This window comes from Ochlerotatus camptorhynchus, unplaced genomic scaffold (assembly GCF_037179485.1).
Source record: "Ochlerotatus camptorhynchus isolate MF236.1 unplaced genomic scaffold, CSIRO-AGI_Acam_v1.1 ptg000213l, whole genome shotgun sequence".
Lineage (NCBI taxonomy): Eukaryota > Metazoa > Arthropoda > Insecta > Diptera > Culicidae > Ochlerotatus > Ochlerotatus camptorhynchus.
The window spans coordinates 2,074,685-2,089,218 of NW_027040703.1; the positions used below are offsets into that span (position 1 = coordinate 2,074,685).

A 14,534-nucleotide genomic window follows, 5' to 3' on the forward strand; every position below is an offset into this window, starting at 1 on the left:
TCGCGAATTTCCAATAGCACGGATTACTCGTTCCGAAAATGACACTTTCTACTAAAAAAAACTCACTTTTCGATCAATTTACCGGGAACTATGCCAGGAGTCACTTAGTGAGAAAAAAACTGATAATTTATATCAAGCGAATACCGAGAAAACTTCCAAAACAACGGAGCGCGAAACAAGTCGACCGTACTTCTTGCTAGGACGCAGTGAGATGCTCGTAGCTATTTGGAGTACACTTGTTATGATCACAACGTACTTCGTATGTGTGGTTAAAGATCGCTTGTAGCCTTCGTCTATTTTCATAAAAGAGTGTGCAAACATTTAAAAAAATCTACTACTATTTATGACATTTTACTTTACAGCACAAATTAAATAAAACAACTAGTTAATGTTATCTACACTTTACCTCAGAAGCTCAAGAAACATATACTAGACATCATTTTCTGTATATTGAAGATATTTGCATCAATAAACATTTTTCAATTTTGGCTCAATGTGACTTACTAGTTTCAATGTCACCCCGTCTTACGGTACTATTTATTTAATCAGTCAGAAGACCAAGGGAGCAAAATGCATGACGATGCTGCAACACTGCATGACTGTCCCGTTATTGAGAACCATGCTTGTTCACAGCTTCGTCACGCGCTTTGCATCCTTAGTACTCGGATTGCTAATTATGTTTCGAACAGAGATACCGTGTCCAAAACAAGTCACAAAATTGAGTTTTACAATCAGGTTGTAATGTGTATTAGTCCCACTAAGCATAATTTCCCAAGCAATACACTTCCGTCTCTAAAGGTTGAGGCAACTTGATTGTAACCGGAATAAATCACATAGGAGTTGCCGTTTGCGACAAGTGTGCTGCTAGGGCTACGTTTATTCAGGTAAATACATAAATGAGGGTAAGAGCTTCGCTAGTACATACGAGGAGGAGGGAATAAATGATCAAACTTATACCTAAGATTATGGATATTTCGTAGTCTGAATGGTGGTTATTGTGTGTGACTTAGCTTCTTTGGCTCATCCTACATAGGGTCGCGGATGGTTTGATGGGTGTAGTCCTTCAAGGAATGAAGACTCCAAGGGTTCCGTGTATGGGGTACCGACTCGATGAATTTTAGAGAGTGCCCACCGACGGAAACTAAACTCATCGGTTAGGGTTCCAATAAACGGTGGCAATCCCCCTGGACCTAACTGGGCCTTAACCTCAAAAACTTACTAACTAATAACTTCTGAACCAGTTAATCAGGATACTGGTTACACACTACACCAGTTTAGCAGGTACCTCGCATTGTGTTGATGCTGCTGCTTCGAACCTTCGTGTTCTCACGACCACAGTACTTGATAGCATAGTGAACTTACTGTTTACTTTCGGCGTTTTCCGTCCACCGTTTCTTTACCACTACTTGAGCTTCATGGTGTTTCTGCCCGAGCAGTGTATTTCGACGCTACTGCTACGGATTATTACTCTGGCTGCGGGAAGGATGCTGCCCGTGATGACAATGCTACTTAACCACTACCACTGCTTAATGGCGAATACTCCCATGTATGATTACTTTGACTCTGTCACTCCAGATTTGTAGTCCGTTCATCGAGAGAAATGCGTGACGACGAAAGAAATGGTCCTGTATAAGCATGGCGATTAGCTGTATGACTAAATTAAATCGGTTTGCTTACCTCATATAAGGGCCTTTTTCTGACTGGAATGCATCTAGGTGTCTGTCAGATTCACCCATCCCGATGGGAGCTACAAGACAAATTATAATTAGAACATTTTCTCCCAGCAAAATTATTCATATTTCTACCTTCGAAAATGTTTGTAGGACTCGTTGTGGAATTGTTCTCCAATTCGGCGGGGTAAGGGATGGTTTAGAACTGTGCTGAAAACAACACTCAATTAGTCAGGTTTCCATTAAGTGTGCTGGTGACATTACCTCTCCAGGCTTTGATTCTGGGGGCGGAGATCATTATCACTTCCGGATCTTCCAGCGGGTTATGTCGTGACCACTCGGAACAATTGAACCGCTAATATAACAAAAATCACCATTTTACTACATTTCACGTAGTTGCAGAGCAAAATCAAGGCCTACTTTAATCAAATTTACGCAGCAATACATTTTACGGATGTTCCGGATCTTTCGGCGAGCCACTTGGAGCCAGTGAACAGCTAATATATAAAAAATCATAATTTTACTACATTATATACAGTTGCAATGAAAAATCAAGACATACTTTGATGAAATTTACTTAGCGACCAATTTTACGGATGTTCCAGATCTTTCGGTGGGTCATCTGGTGACCATTTGGAGCCAATGACCAGCTAACATATCAAAAATTACCATTTTACAACATTTCTCATTGTTGCAGAGAAAAATCAAGGCCTACTTTGATCGAATTTATGTAGCACTAAATTTTACGGATGTTTCGGATCTTCCGGCGGATCATCTGGTGACCGCTTGGAGCCATTGAAACGCTTATATATCTAAAATCATTAATTTACTACACTTCATATAGTTGCAGAGAATAATCAAGGCCTACTTTGATCAAAAATACATAATAATCCAGATTAAGGTTGATCCAGGTCATCGGAAGGCCTTCCGATGGACGCTCAGTATTTAGAACCAGGTTATGGGTTGATTTTGTTAAAATATTAATCAGCACTACCCATAGATGCCTGTTGCTGTGGATTTTCAGCACCACCTTGTTGTAGACGACTGGTACCTTTTCTCCCCCCGATGGCCTCTCGGAAACCCGGAATAAAACCGGAACCACTTGGCCAATCTGTTCCAATTTTTAGTAGACCAAAATTTCGAACATTTTTCTACTCACTGTGAAAATTTCAACCAATTTTATGGTTAAACAAAAAAGTTATACCTATGCAAACATTGCTATTCGTATACCTGTTCGTAAAAATAAAAACTGCACAAGCGCGTTAGGCCCTCCCCAGAAGTGAAGCAGGTGGTGTTCGTTTGAAACGCTAATAACTTTTCGGAGGTAACTCGGATTCACATCCGGTCTTCAGCCAAGATGTTCCCAATACTTCAAAGGTGCTACATTTTGTACACGAAGAAAATCGACCCACTACAGCGCCACCTTGAGCCGCGAATGTGAAAGTGGCTCGCTCCCCCATACATTTTGTCGATTTTCCCCATACAAACTTCAAGCCGTTTGAGCGAGGGGTTCCCGTGAACCAAATGACTTCAAATTTTGGCAGGGTGTTTCTGACCCCCAAAACTACCATTCCAGAGGGTAGCGTTTGAAATTCCAGACTTTGACTTTTTTCCATATAACGCTGAAACACTCTAATGGACATCTATAAGGAAACAACCCGAGTAGCACACTTTCATCACAATAAGTTACTGCAACTTGTTTAAGACTGAAATAAGTCGCATATAAGTTTCTAGAATTGATTTGTGACAAGCGTGCTACTAGGGAATCGCTTTCCTTTACAACTACAGAAAACTGATCTTCGAGTCTCAAGTTGGAGCTACTAGAAGATGGAAACCATGGCAGGCGGCAACTATTCTAAATATGTACCAATTCTATTCTACGTTTGCAGCAGTACTTTCTATCTATTAGACACTTTTTTCATCATTGAGAACAATACTCCTTTCTGGTGAATTGAGTGAACAGTGATGTTTATTTACTTTGATCGTTTGGTTCAGCGTTTGACGGTTCGTTTGGTTCTTCTTACTTCAGACTGGGTCTCTATTCAACGTCTCTGGTCGCATCGTGCTTTGAAAAAATGTTGTATATACATCATTCTGAGACAGGAATATTTCACGGGTAAGGACAAGTTGGCTTTGTATGACCGCTTAAAATGGAAGAAGCTGTAGAAATTCGCTTCGATGTACCTGCTTTGGCATACCATATGCACTTGTGGCAAACGAAGTGAACTATTTGTGACCAAAGGCACCTTCACAGCCAGGTTCACAGTTCAGAAATATATTTTCTTTGCTTAGGTTTAAGCAAAAAAGACTAACAGCTCTGCAGATCAAGGATAACTTAAAACTGCTATCAGTTTCCCTATTCATGTCAGAAATTCCAAAAACATCGCATAAATACGATGGCTGACAGACTTTACATCATATGTACATACGCCAGGAGACGGCTTCAGTAAGTAACGATTTTTTAAAGCAAGTTGTGAGTGATGACCAACTGATCACTGTGGAATATTTTCGACGATGCATTTTATGGCAACTCTGGAAGAAATCAAATTTATCATATCGGTGGATATATTCTACGGAACGTTGCCATGACACCGTTTTTGAAGCTTGTTTTTATCAAGCAGTGCAATCTTAAAATCATACTCGAAGTTTACTATATTGAAAGATTATACTGGCGAAGCATTGCTGTATATAGCCGAGCATGTCTACGTTTTCTTCGTTGCTTTGAAAAGAATATTCCGCGACAATATATCCGATGATAACGTTGCTGCCAAATTGGGTGATCTTATGAAAACACTCAGCACAAATATTTTTGAAGATTGTCATGATATCAGTAAAAAAAAATATTGAGCTTTTCGTTATCATTAGGCTGAGAATCCACGAGCCGTACAAATTCGATCAAATAATGACAGTGTAACTTTTGTCATATTTTACTGTTTTGCTTGCAGCGCATTCAAACTAAATAAAACTTATAAATGTTGTATTTAATTGAATCAAGAATAAATAAATAAATAACAGATATCAAATATTCCGTGAAAATAATTAACACTTTTTTCATCATTGAGAACAATACTCCATTCTGGTGAATTGAGCGAACAGTAATGTTTATTTACTTTGATCGTTTGGTTCAGCGTTTGACGGTTCGTTTGGTTCTTCTTGCTTCAGTCTATGCGTGTCTCTATTCAACGTCTCTGGTCGCATCGTGCTTTGAAAAAATATTGAATATACATCATTCTGAGACAGGAATATTTCACGGGTAAGGACAAGTTGGTTTTGTATGACCGTTTAAAATGGAAGAAGCTGCCGAATCAAAAACCGTTGATTTGGCCCGATTTGGCTTCATGCCACTAATCCAAAACCATGAAGGAGTGGTATGCGGCTAATTCTGTGGATTTTGTGCCGAAATACATGAACCCACCAAACTGTCCTGAGTTCCGTTCGATCGAAAACTATTGGGCCATGATGAAGCGCGAACTTCTGAAGACCAAAAGAGAGGCGAAGGACGAAAAGGAAATGATGAGGAGGTGGGAAAAACTGAGAAAAACGTACTGGAAACGACTGTACAGGCTCCGACGGAGGGCGTCCATCGCAAATGTCGAGCATTTTATTCAAACTCATCCTAAAATCAGACCGACGTATGTAAGCTGAAATAAATACATATACTAAACAACACACTTGGAAATAACTACTTTTACAGAAGACGCAATCCATATTGGATGTAAATCATGGAACGTAAACAAACAACATTAAGTGTTTTCAAATCGAAACATAAGCAACTCGACGAAGAGAACACAGAGAAAAAAAATACCCTAAATTTAAGTTCTTTCTACTTCATTTTGGGTAATTTTGAGTTTTGTATCCCACTCCCAGTTTTTGTTGTTGTCAAAAACGGAACGAGAGATTTGACTTTCTCATGAATATCGTTCAATAAGCTACTAGCAACAATCAATACGAAACTAACGATTTTAAATTGGCTCACCACTTTAGTAGCCTATTGGTCCCAAGCAAACGATTAACGTACCCTATTCTAGTTGAAATTCTATTACTACACTATGTTTGTTTTGATTCGCTATGAAAGTTTGACAGATAACATCAGGGGTGTGTGGATTCATGCAGAACATGCAGGGGTGAGTGAAATAGCTTGGGACTGCTTGGGACCGTTGTTCTGGTACTGAGTGAGCCGAAAATAATAATGATTTTCTTCGGGACCCAGTGGTCTTAGAGTTACCTCTATGCTACTAGTGAGCATATGAGATATTCTCAAATTTGAGTCAATTGAACTTAATTTTGGGTAGAAAATACAAACGAGTAAGTAATTATGTTTTCCCGTAGCCAAATGCAAACTACTATAAGCGGTTTACTGAAAATTAGCTTATTGAACGGAACATGGGAGATGAGTGAAAAGAACTTAATTTTGGGTAATTTTTCGGTTCCGTGAACGTTTGATTGAATTGATTTTCTCGTTTCTTTCAACTGATTCTATCAAAAGGGCCGCTTACATGTGTCGGTCTCAGTAAACCGAAATTTACATGACTTTTTCGTAGTGTGCACCTTTTATAAGCTCTAATGCACTATTGATGTAATTCACTGTAGCTTTTAAAACACTCAAGAGAAGTCCTAATCTCTGAAAAGGGGAAAGTTAGCACCTTCATTTGGCATAGCCAAAATGTATAGCTGGATTTGTCCACCAAAATGGATTTCTATAATAAAATGCTATTTAATAAGCCACACATATGATTTTTCCAACCAATTTTTTATTGTCTATTTGCATGAACAAATCGGATTGCTCCATGGATTGGAACTGTATCTTATAAGATAAAATCTCAGCTTTTTAAAGTCGTGTTTATTCTCAAAATCGGTGAGAGGTAAACTCATGAAACAAGCATTTTTAAGAATAAATTCTATTCGGTGGCCAAATTCTATATGGCAGTCAAATTTTATACAGCCGCCAATATTTTTGAACATGTCAAATGAAAGCTATACCTTTCCCCTTTACTATGTTGTGTAAAGATTAAGGGTTTTCGTGAGAATTTTTAAAGATATAGTTATTTGAATGAACTAAGAATACGCAAAAAATGAACACTTTTGAAAACTGTAGGAGCCTCTACCCAACAATCAATTTGAGCTGGTTAAGATCTGAATATGCTACTTTTTAGCTGAAGAAGCACATTTTTGCGTGAATAAGCTCTTATTTATGTTCCAATGTTTGTTGGGTAGTTACCGAGGGGTCAATCGATTTGACATACGTGCCGATCGATTTCTTTAGTTTCATAACTAGAACTTCTGAATGAGTACAAAAAAGTGGATTTTGCGAACTTCGTGCAAAAAGTGAATTGGTTTCAGCGAGAATCGCTCGGTGGGATTTCGTAGAGACTTACCGACAGTTGACGTGTAATAAAAAGTAAGACATCTCTCACCTAGCAGAGCGTAGTTTCGATCTACGGACCTCTGGGTTATGGGCCCAGCACGCTTCCACTGCGCCACTCTGCTTCGTAAACGACATTGAATGGATTTCATGTCATAATCGCGAAAATTTCGACCCGAAAATTGAACACTAATGATTTATAATTTTTGGCAACATTATAGCACAGACAAACAGACGTAACTCTTTGAAATAGTTTTTCTTGAAAACATAGTATCTCAAAACATAGGACCTCTGTAACGACACCTCTCGCCCTTCTCGCAGAAAAAAAGCTTGCCTGCTAACTCGCAAACAATATTGCTTCTATAGAATGTATAGAAACGTCAAAGTGATCCGATGCCAGCGCCGCGGCGAGTAGTTCGCGGAACTTATAATATTCAAATAAACCGTTAAATGTGTGAACGAAGATACACAATGAAGTGTTACGTCTGTTTGTCTGTGATTATAGTGTCCTATTTGAATCTTTCGCAAAAATAACTATTCTAAACAAACTTTTCTATGAAAAATATCAATAGATCAGACGTGGAACTGCTCGGGAAACAAGATGTAAAATCGGCCTGTTTTATAGTTTTAAATCGTTTTCTGCATTAATCAAAATTTTAATTAACTAAAAAGTTGACTGCTGAAATAAAATTGCAATTTATAAACAATTTTTGGCTAAAAACATCTTAAAAATAAGAGTAAGTATTTTCATCGCATTGAACAAACTCCTGTTCTGCCTTCCGCACAATACACAACAACAAGTTCAACAAGTTTCATGTTCCCTCAACGCCAAAACAAAAACAAGAAAAATTCCCAACGTCCTCTAATGAACTGGCTATTGAATTCAATAAACTTTCCGCTTGATATAGATCATAAATTATGACAACCATCGGCAGATGAAGCCAAGCCTTCATCCCCGAGCAAGTTCCCGAGATTTGGCTTGATCCATTGTTTTCACCCGAAACTGGAATTCCGCCGCGTTTGATGTCGCACCGCTGCCGTACAACGCGATCGGTTTCCATAATTTATCAATGTTCTGACCGTTTGAGAATTTGCGATCTTTCAGCTCAAAACAACCCGTCGTCGATCCATTGTCGAACTCTTAACAGCACTGTGGTAAAAAAAAACATGATCACGCTCCGGCAGGTGAGACCCAACTTCGGTCAAAGCGTAGATCGGAGTTTATTTGAAGATTCAATTACCGGTCTCTGCTGGAGACTGCGGTAAATCAATTTTCCAAAAGTCTGGGAATGTTTGGCTACAAGCTGATACCCTTGAGCTGATCACGGTGATCCATCCAACTAATTTGATTCAAATGATTTTACAATGCCACGCGCAGCCACATTATCTTCACGGGAATGCTGACGTAAATCCTTTAAAAGCCTTTTTCCGGGCCGGGTGACACAAATACTCACTTTCAGCATGATCCGGATCACTTAAAATGTCGAGTTCCAGTGTTAATTCCCCAATTCCGAGGCACCTGAAAATATCACAATGTTTTCCTTATCCACCAAAAAAAATAACCAAGACCGCAGTCGAACGGAGCGACCGGATCCCATCGTATTGATGGTGACTAATCGGCTTAAGTCAGTGACGATTGCGCGAATCAATCGCAACCAGGGGAGATGATTTGTTGTGGTTCGTGTCGTGACTGAAGGATTTATTAGACACGCCAAACAGCCACGGAACCGAGATAAATGTAGAAGTCAATATCCGGCAGTCGCCGCTCGGGGTGATTTTTTCACAATCCCACAAGTGGTCATTCAAATGAAGACATCATTTCGGTGGAGGAGCTATGCGAAATGGATGAAATGGATTTCGTCGAACCAGTCCCGTCCTAGCCATGTGATGGAACGAACGATAAGCCTTAAGTAGCCCATATATACTTCCCCGCGAACTTCCAATGAACCAGACAGTGTTTATTCTCATATTTCATGTTATTGACAGCTCAATAACATCCAATTAGACCCCCTTCCGAGAGAGAAAGAGCGACAACATACACACACACATATATATACGACCGGGATGGCTAGACAAATTCACACCCTCGCACGTCGCGCCGCTGGGCGCGCGTTTATATGGTCTGACGGGGACGACGGACGACGCCGGCTTGCACGCGACCTCCGTTGCGGTCCTCCGTTCGAAGAGTGCATTCAAGCATGCAACAAATCGGTCAGCCAGAGACAGCGGCACAGATGCATGCACTCGGTGATGAGGGCCCACGTGCTTATATGGCTATTCCCAAATAAGTAAGGCATGACCGCGCCGACGACGACAACGACAACGACGTCGCATGGTCAACTATATTCGAAGGGTGCTGGTTGCAGTGATGGCGATGATCCAATCTCTCTGTTGTCGTGGTCGTCGTCGTCACCATCAATGGGTTGGCAATGATGGGTGTAATTCGATTTAAACAAATGAATAAACAATTCAGAGACGGGACGGTTCGTGCATCCGCCGGTTGGTGCCCATCGTGCAGTGTAGATATTGGCACCGAAAGAAATGGTTTTTCGAGAAAATGGCAAATAATTGTTATTAGAGTATTGAGGGAAAGTGACGGCCTCGGCACTTTTTGACGTAGGACTACGTCTGTGATTTCTATATGGGGGTACACTTTGTGAAAAACGAAAATGAGACATGTAACGAAATTATGAAAGATTTTGATCGTTCATAACTCAACTGCCCCTGGACCAATTTTAATAATTTTATCACCAATCGATCAGAAATATTTCTATGCATCAATTGTGCATTGTTAATGCTTTCGAATTAAGCACATGCATATGCTGCATCCCCAAAACTGTCATCAGAGAGTCGTTAGTAGACGAAACAATTCGAAGTGGCATTTGCCTTCGATCTTCGGGCATGTGCGAATAGGGAGGATGGAATTGCGTAACATTTTGCACACTCATCGCCATATTCGCCAGACCACACAAAAAGCTCTCCAGAGTTGTAATCTTGTAACCAAAGTTGAAAGCAGGGGTGCAATTGATTTTGATCGATTCTGTTCATCGACTTTCTGATTCGTTAATAATTTGACGGCAAACACATTCATTGATACGTTTGTTGTTCTGGATGATAGAGGAGCATATCAGAAATAGTGCGAAATGGGTTAGTGAAGCCATGGTCATCAAAAGAGAAAATCGATGAAGAGAATTGACTTTCACCTCTCTGCTTCTAAGCCCCTTAATTCAGTCGTCGTCATAGCAATGAAAACTAACATCGCACCGCTTTTGTTTCTTGGATTACACTTGCTGGTTGAAATTCGGCTGTTCAACATTTTCGAAGGACCCTAAAAAAATGAAATTACGCTATTTTCCATGGATGCTAAAAGTCCAATTATTCAATTAACGATTAATCGTAACGATTTTTCCAGCTATTCGATCAAATGTTTATCGAATTTTCAATTATTCGAGCGCGTAACCGACATCCCTTCTTATTTCTACTCGTTTGATTTAGCGCAGTAGAGAAGAACCATGACGTGAAACAGGATCATAAATTCGCCGAAAAAAGAGTTAAGCGTCTTTCTGCTAAAGGCTAAGATTTCATCATCATTTTCCAAAGGCTTTAAGCCTGTACTACCACCGGCCCTTTTCAGGGCCACCAAGATATTCCAAAAGAGTTAAATTTCTGAACATGTCCCAACTAAAATTCATATCAAAAAGTTCTTTTCAGGGCAATCATAGTCATACTAAAGAGAGAACCCCGCTCAAATTCCTATTCTCACACAAAACACAAGCTCCTGCTGCAGTTAACAAATAACATTTATTATAAAAAAAAACCACGTAGTCCAACGTCTCCATTGCGTACAACCCCATAGGGCTGTCCCTTGTAAAGGGTGATACGGTCAAAATTTGGTCAATATCAACTTGACGTATTTCTTTCAATTTTGCATTTAAAAAACCTGAACACCCCTCATTTTGAAGGTGTGTGTGTGTAGAATGTTGCTCCTATTTTGATTTTGGAATTCACTCTTCAGTTGTCCGTCCAAGCAAGAAGAGCAGCGTATCAAAATTTTGCTCGCGCATCGCGAAAATCCGAGCTACTCGCACGCAAAGTTGCCAAAATCGCTAAAAGTTGCCAAATCAACCGTTACAAATGTAATTAAAGTGTTTGGGGAACGTTTGTCGACAGCCAGGAAGTCTGGATCGGGGGGAAATCGAAAACCGGAAGCCGCTGAGACGACAAAGAGAGTTGCCGGTAGTTTCAAGCGAAACCCTAACCTCTCTCTCCGAGATGCCGCAAATAAGCTGGGTGTATCGTCTACAACCGTGCATCGAGCCAAAAAACGAGCCGGACTATCGACTTACAAGAAGGTAGTGACTCCAAATCGCGATGATAAACAAAATACGACGGCCAAAGCGCGATCCCGGAGGCTGTACACGACGATGCTGACGAAGTTTGACTGCGTGGTAATGGACGACGAAACCTACGTCAAAGCCGACTACAAGCAGCTTCCGGGACAGGATTTTTATACGGCAAAAGGAAGGGGAAAGGTAGCAGATGTTTTCAAGCACATGAAACTGTCAAAGTTCGCAAAGAAATATCTGGTTTGGCAAGCCATCTGTACCTGTGGCTTGAAAAGCAGCATTTTCATAGCTTCCGGGACTGTCAACCAAGAAATTTACGCGAAAGAGTGTTTGAATAAACGTCTGCTGCCTTTCCTGAAGAAACACGGTTGTTCCGTACTGTTTTGGCCGGATTTGGCATCTTGCCATTACGGTAAAAAGGCCATGGAGTGGTACGCCGCCAACAACGTGCAGGTGGTTCCCAAGGACAAGAACCCTCCCAACACGCCAGAGCTCCGCCCAATTGAGAAATACTGGGCTATTGTCAAGCGGAACCTAAAGAAGACCAAAAAAACTGCTAAGGGCGAGCAGCAGTTCAAGGCAAACTGGCTTTCTGCGGCGAAGAAGGTGGACAAGGTGGCTGTACAAAATCTGATGGCAGGGGTCAAGCGTAAGGCCCGGCAATTCGGATTTGGAAAAGCGGAAGCCTAACTGAATATTTTTCCTGAATTTTATACTAATTGAACTTGAAAAAGAAATTTAATTTGATTTTTTAAATAAACGATTTCACCGATTTACACGCGTTTTCCCTTGACCAAATTTTGACCGTATCACCCTTTAGTTTTTTTTCGCAAGGGGGGCAAATGAAGCCTTATAGCGAATTCGTTTATTATACAGTTCCAACCTGGATAGGGTATCTAGATTGAGTCTGCTTGTTTTCTGAAAAACGTCAGTTTGATCGTTTTTTTTAAACCTACCTCAGGTTGAGGTTTTCACTGACAAAAAGTTCGATTTCGCACCCCGATAATAAACGAATTCGCTATTTGAGTGTTAATTTTTTGCAAAACAATGCTCTGGAATATGATGCTCCTTCATGCCAAAAATCAACGACCTTCACTTGCTCCCTTGGCGAAAATAGTTAAAGTAGTGCCGAGGCCGTCATTTCTCTAAATATAGATTTGTTTTGAAGAAAGAACCAAACTTTTGCACTTTCCTCTCCTATTTGTATGACACTTTTTACCCGGCTTTGAAACAGAGGGGGCAACATTTGTGTTAGGCACGCCCTAATTAACAATTTTGGATTTATTGTAGTTTTGTATACTTTGATAAGCTCTTGAAGAATACTCTAACTATAGTAATATGTCATATATAAAAATAGGATTGGATTTGTTAATTTATTTATTTTTTGCACACCGTCTTCGACTACGTTGTACAGACTGATTACTTAAAACTAAAACTTGTTTATTCTAAACCTCTTATTCTATTACTAAACACATTTTTGGACATGGTAAAATCATACTCATTACAAACATCATTAAAGGAACGCAAACATGAATTAAAACATATATTGAATCCAAAGTTAGTTCTTTTTTTTTTAATAATTACTTTATTTGTACAGGCTCGATCGAATGAACTTTACTGAGCCGATTTATCATTTCCGTTATACATTATTACTGTCTTATATTTAAAGTTATAGGAACTGGACCGAGTACTCGCGGTTGTCTCGAGGTTATAGGAGATTTACAATTTTTTGGATGGGAAAAGGGAAGAAGGAGGTTTGAAATGTGGTTTACGATACAAATATTTAATTAATCCTGAAACATGAAATTATCTTGAAAACAAACATTGAAAAAAAACCCACACGTACAAAATACAAACTAAACACAAGGTTAATCAAACTTACAATCTATGGTTAATATTCTTAAAGTAAACATATATGAGTTTCATAAACTCCAGATCGCGTCTAGCCAAAATATCCCGAACTGGAACATTAGGTTGTCTACCTCGAGCCCGAAGGGAATCATAAAAATGTGATCTGATTCCACGATACTCCGCACAAGACCAAAGGATGTGATCAGCGTCCTGGTAACCTTGTCCACATTCACAGAGATTGCTGTCTCCCAACCCCACATGGAACAAGTGAGCGTTTAAACAATAGTGATTGGACATGAGACGAGACATCACGCGTATGAAGTCTCGACTTAAGTCCAAAAAGTTAGTTCTGTGGAATAGAATTTCCAGTAATGGGGAGTTACGAAATCTGCAAGGATGAATTTACCATGGAATCCGTTCCAGAAGTTCAAGACAGTTCACATTGCCAGTGATTATGTCGAAGATGAATAGTCGTTGCAATTTTATACGCCTGGCTGAGAGAGATTCCAAATTAATCAGCATGCATCGGTCTGAATAACTGGGAAGAATGGATCATTCCATGGGAGCTGACGTAAAGCAAACCTTATGATATTTTTCTGAATCCGTTCAGTCGTAAGAATATGTGTAGTGTAAAATTGAGACCACACTGGGGAAGCATATTCTAAGATACTACGAACCAACGAGCAGAATAGTGTCTTGAGGCAATAAACGTAGGTGAAACCAGAAGCATGACGACGAATGAAACCAAGCACAGTGTATGCTTTGGCAGATACAATGCTTATGTGTTCGCAAAACGTTAACCTGGAATCGATCGTAGCGCCTATTGATCGCAGATTGAGTTTACACGTTCTAGTGAATCCGGTCCTATGCAGTATGGATGAAGAGTAACGCTATTGCTGCGGGTGAAGGATATAACTTTGCATTTTTTGCTATTGACTCGCATGCCGTTGTCACCGCACCAGAATAGCAAACGATTTATATCTTCTTGTACTGCAACACAGTCAGCAGGAGACAGTTTGGACGATTAGAGCAGCTCACACAAGTCATTCACATAGATGATAAAAATAAGAGGACCGAGAACACTGCCTTGTGGTACGCCAGATGGAGTGTCGAAGGTCCTGGAGTGAACAGGTACGAGTTGAGCCAATCCGTGATCCAGGTGGGGAATCCAATATGATTAATTTTGCTATTTAATGATGAGGTTGTGCGAAACTGTATCGAAAGCTTTCGCAAAATCGACGTAAACCGAATCCACTTGCTGTTTTGATGCTATATCACGTGATATCGCTGACACGTAACACATTA

General features: G+C 40.0%; 1 non-coding gene across 1 annotated transcript; it reads right to left on the reverse strand.

Moving 5' to 3' along the window:
* Positions 1–7,085: 7,085 nt before the first annotated feature.
* Positions 7,086–7,157, reverse strand: TRNAM-CAU (transfer RNA methionine (anticodon CAU)). The gene has a single exon. It is a non-coding gene; the product is annotated as a tRNA-Met (tRNA).
* Positions 7,158–14,534: the final 7,377 nt, after the last annotated feature.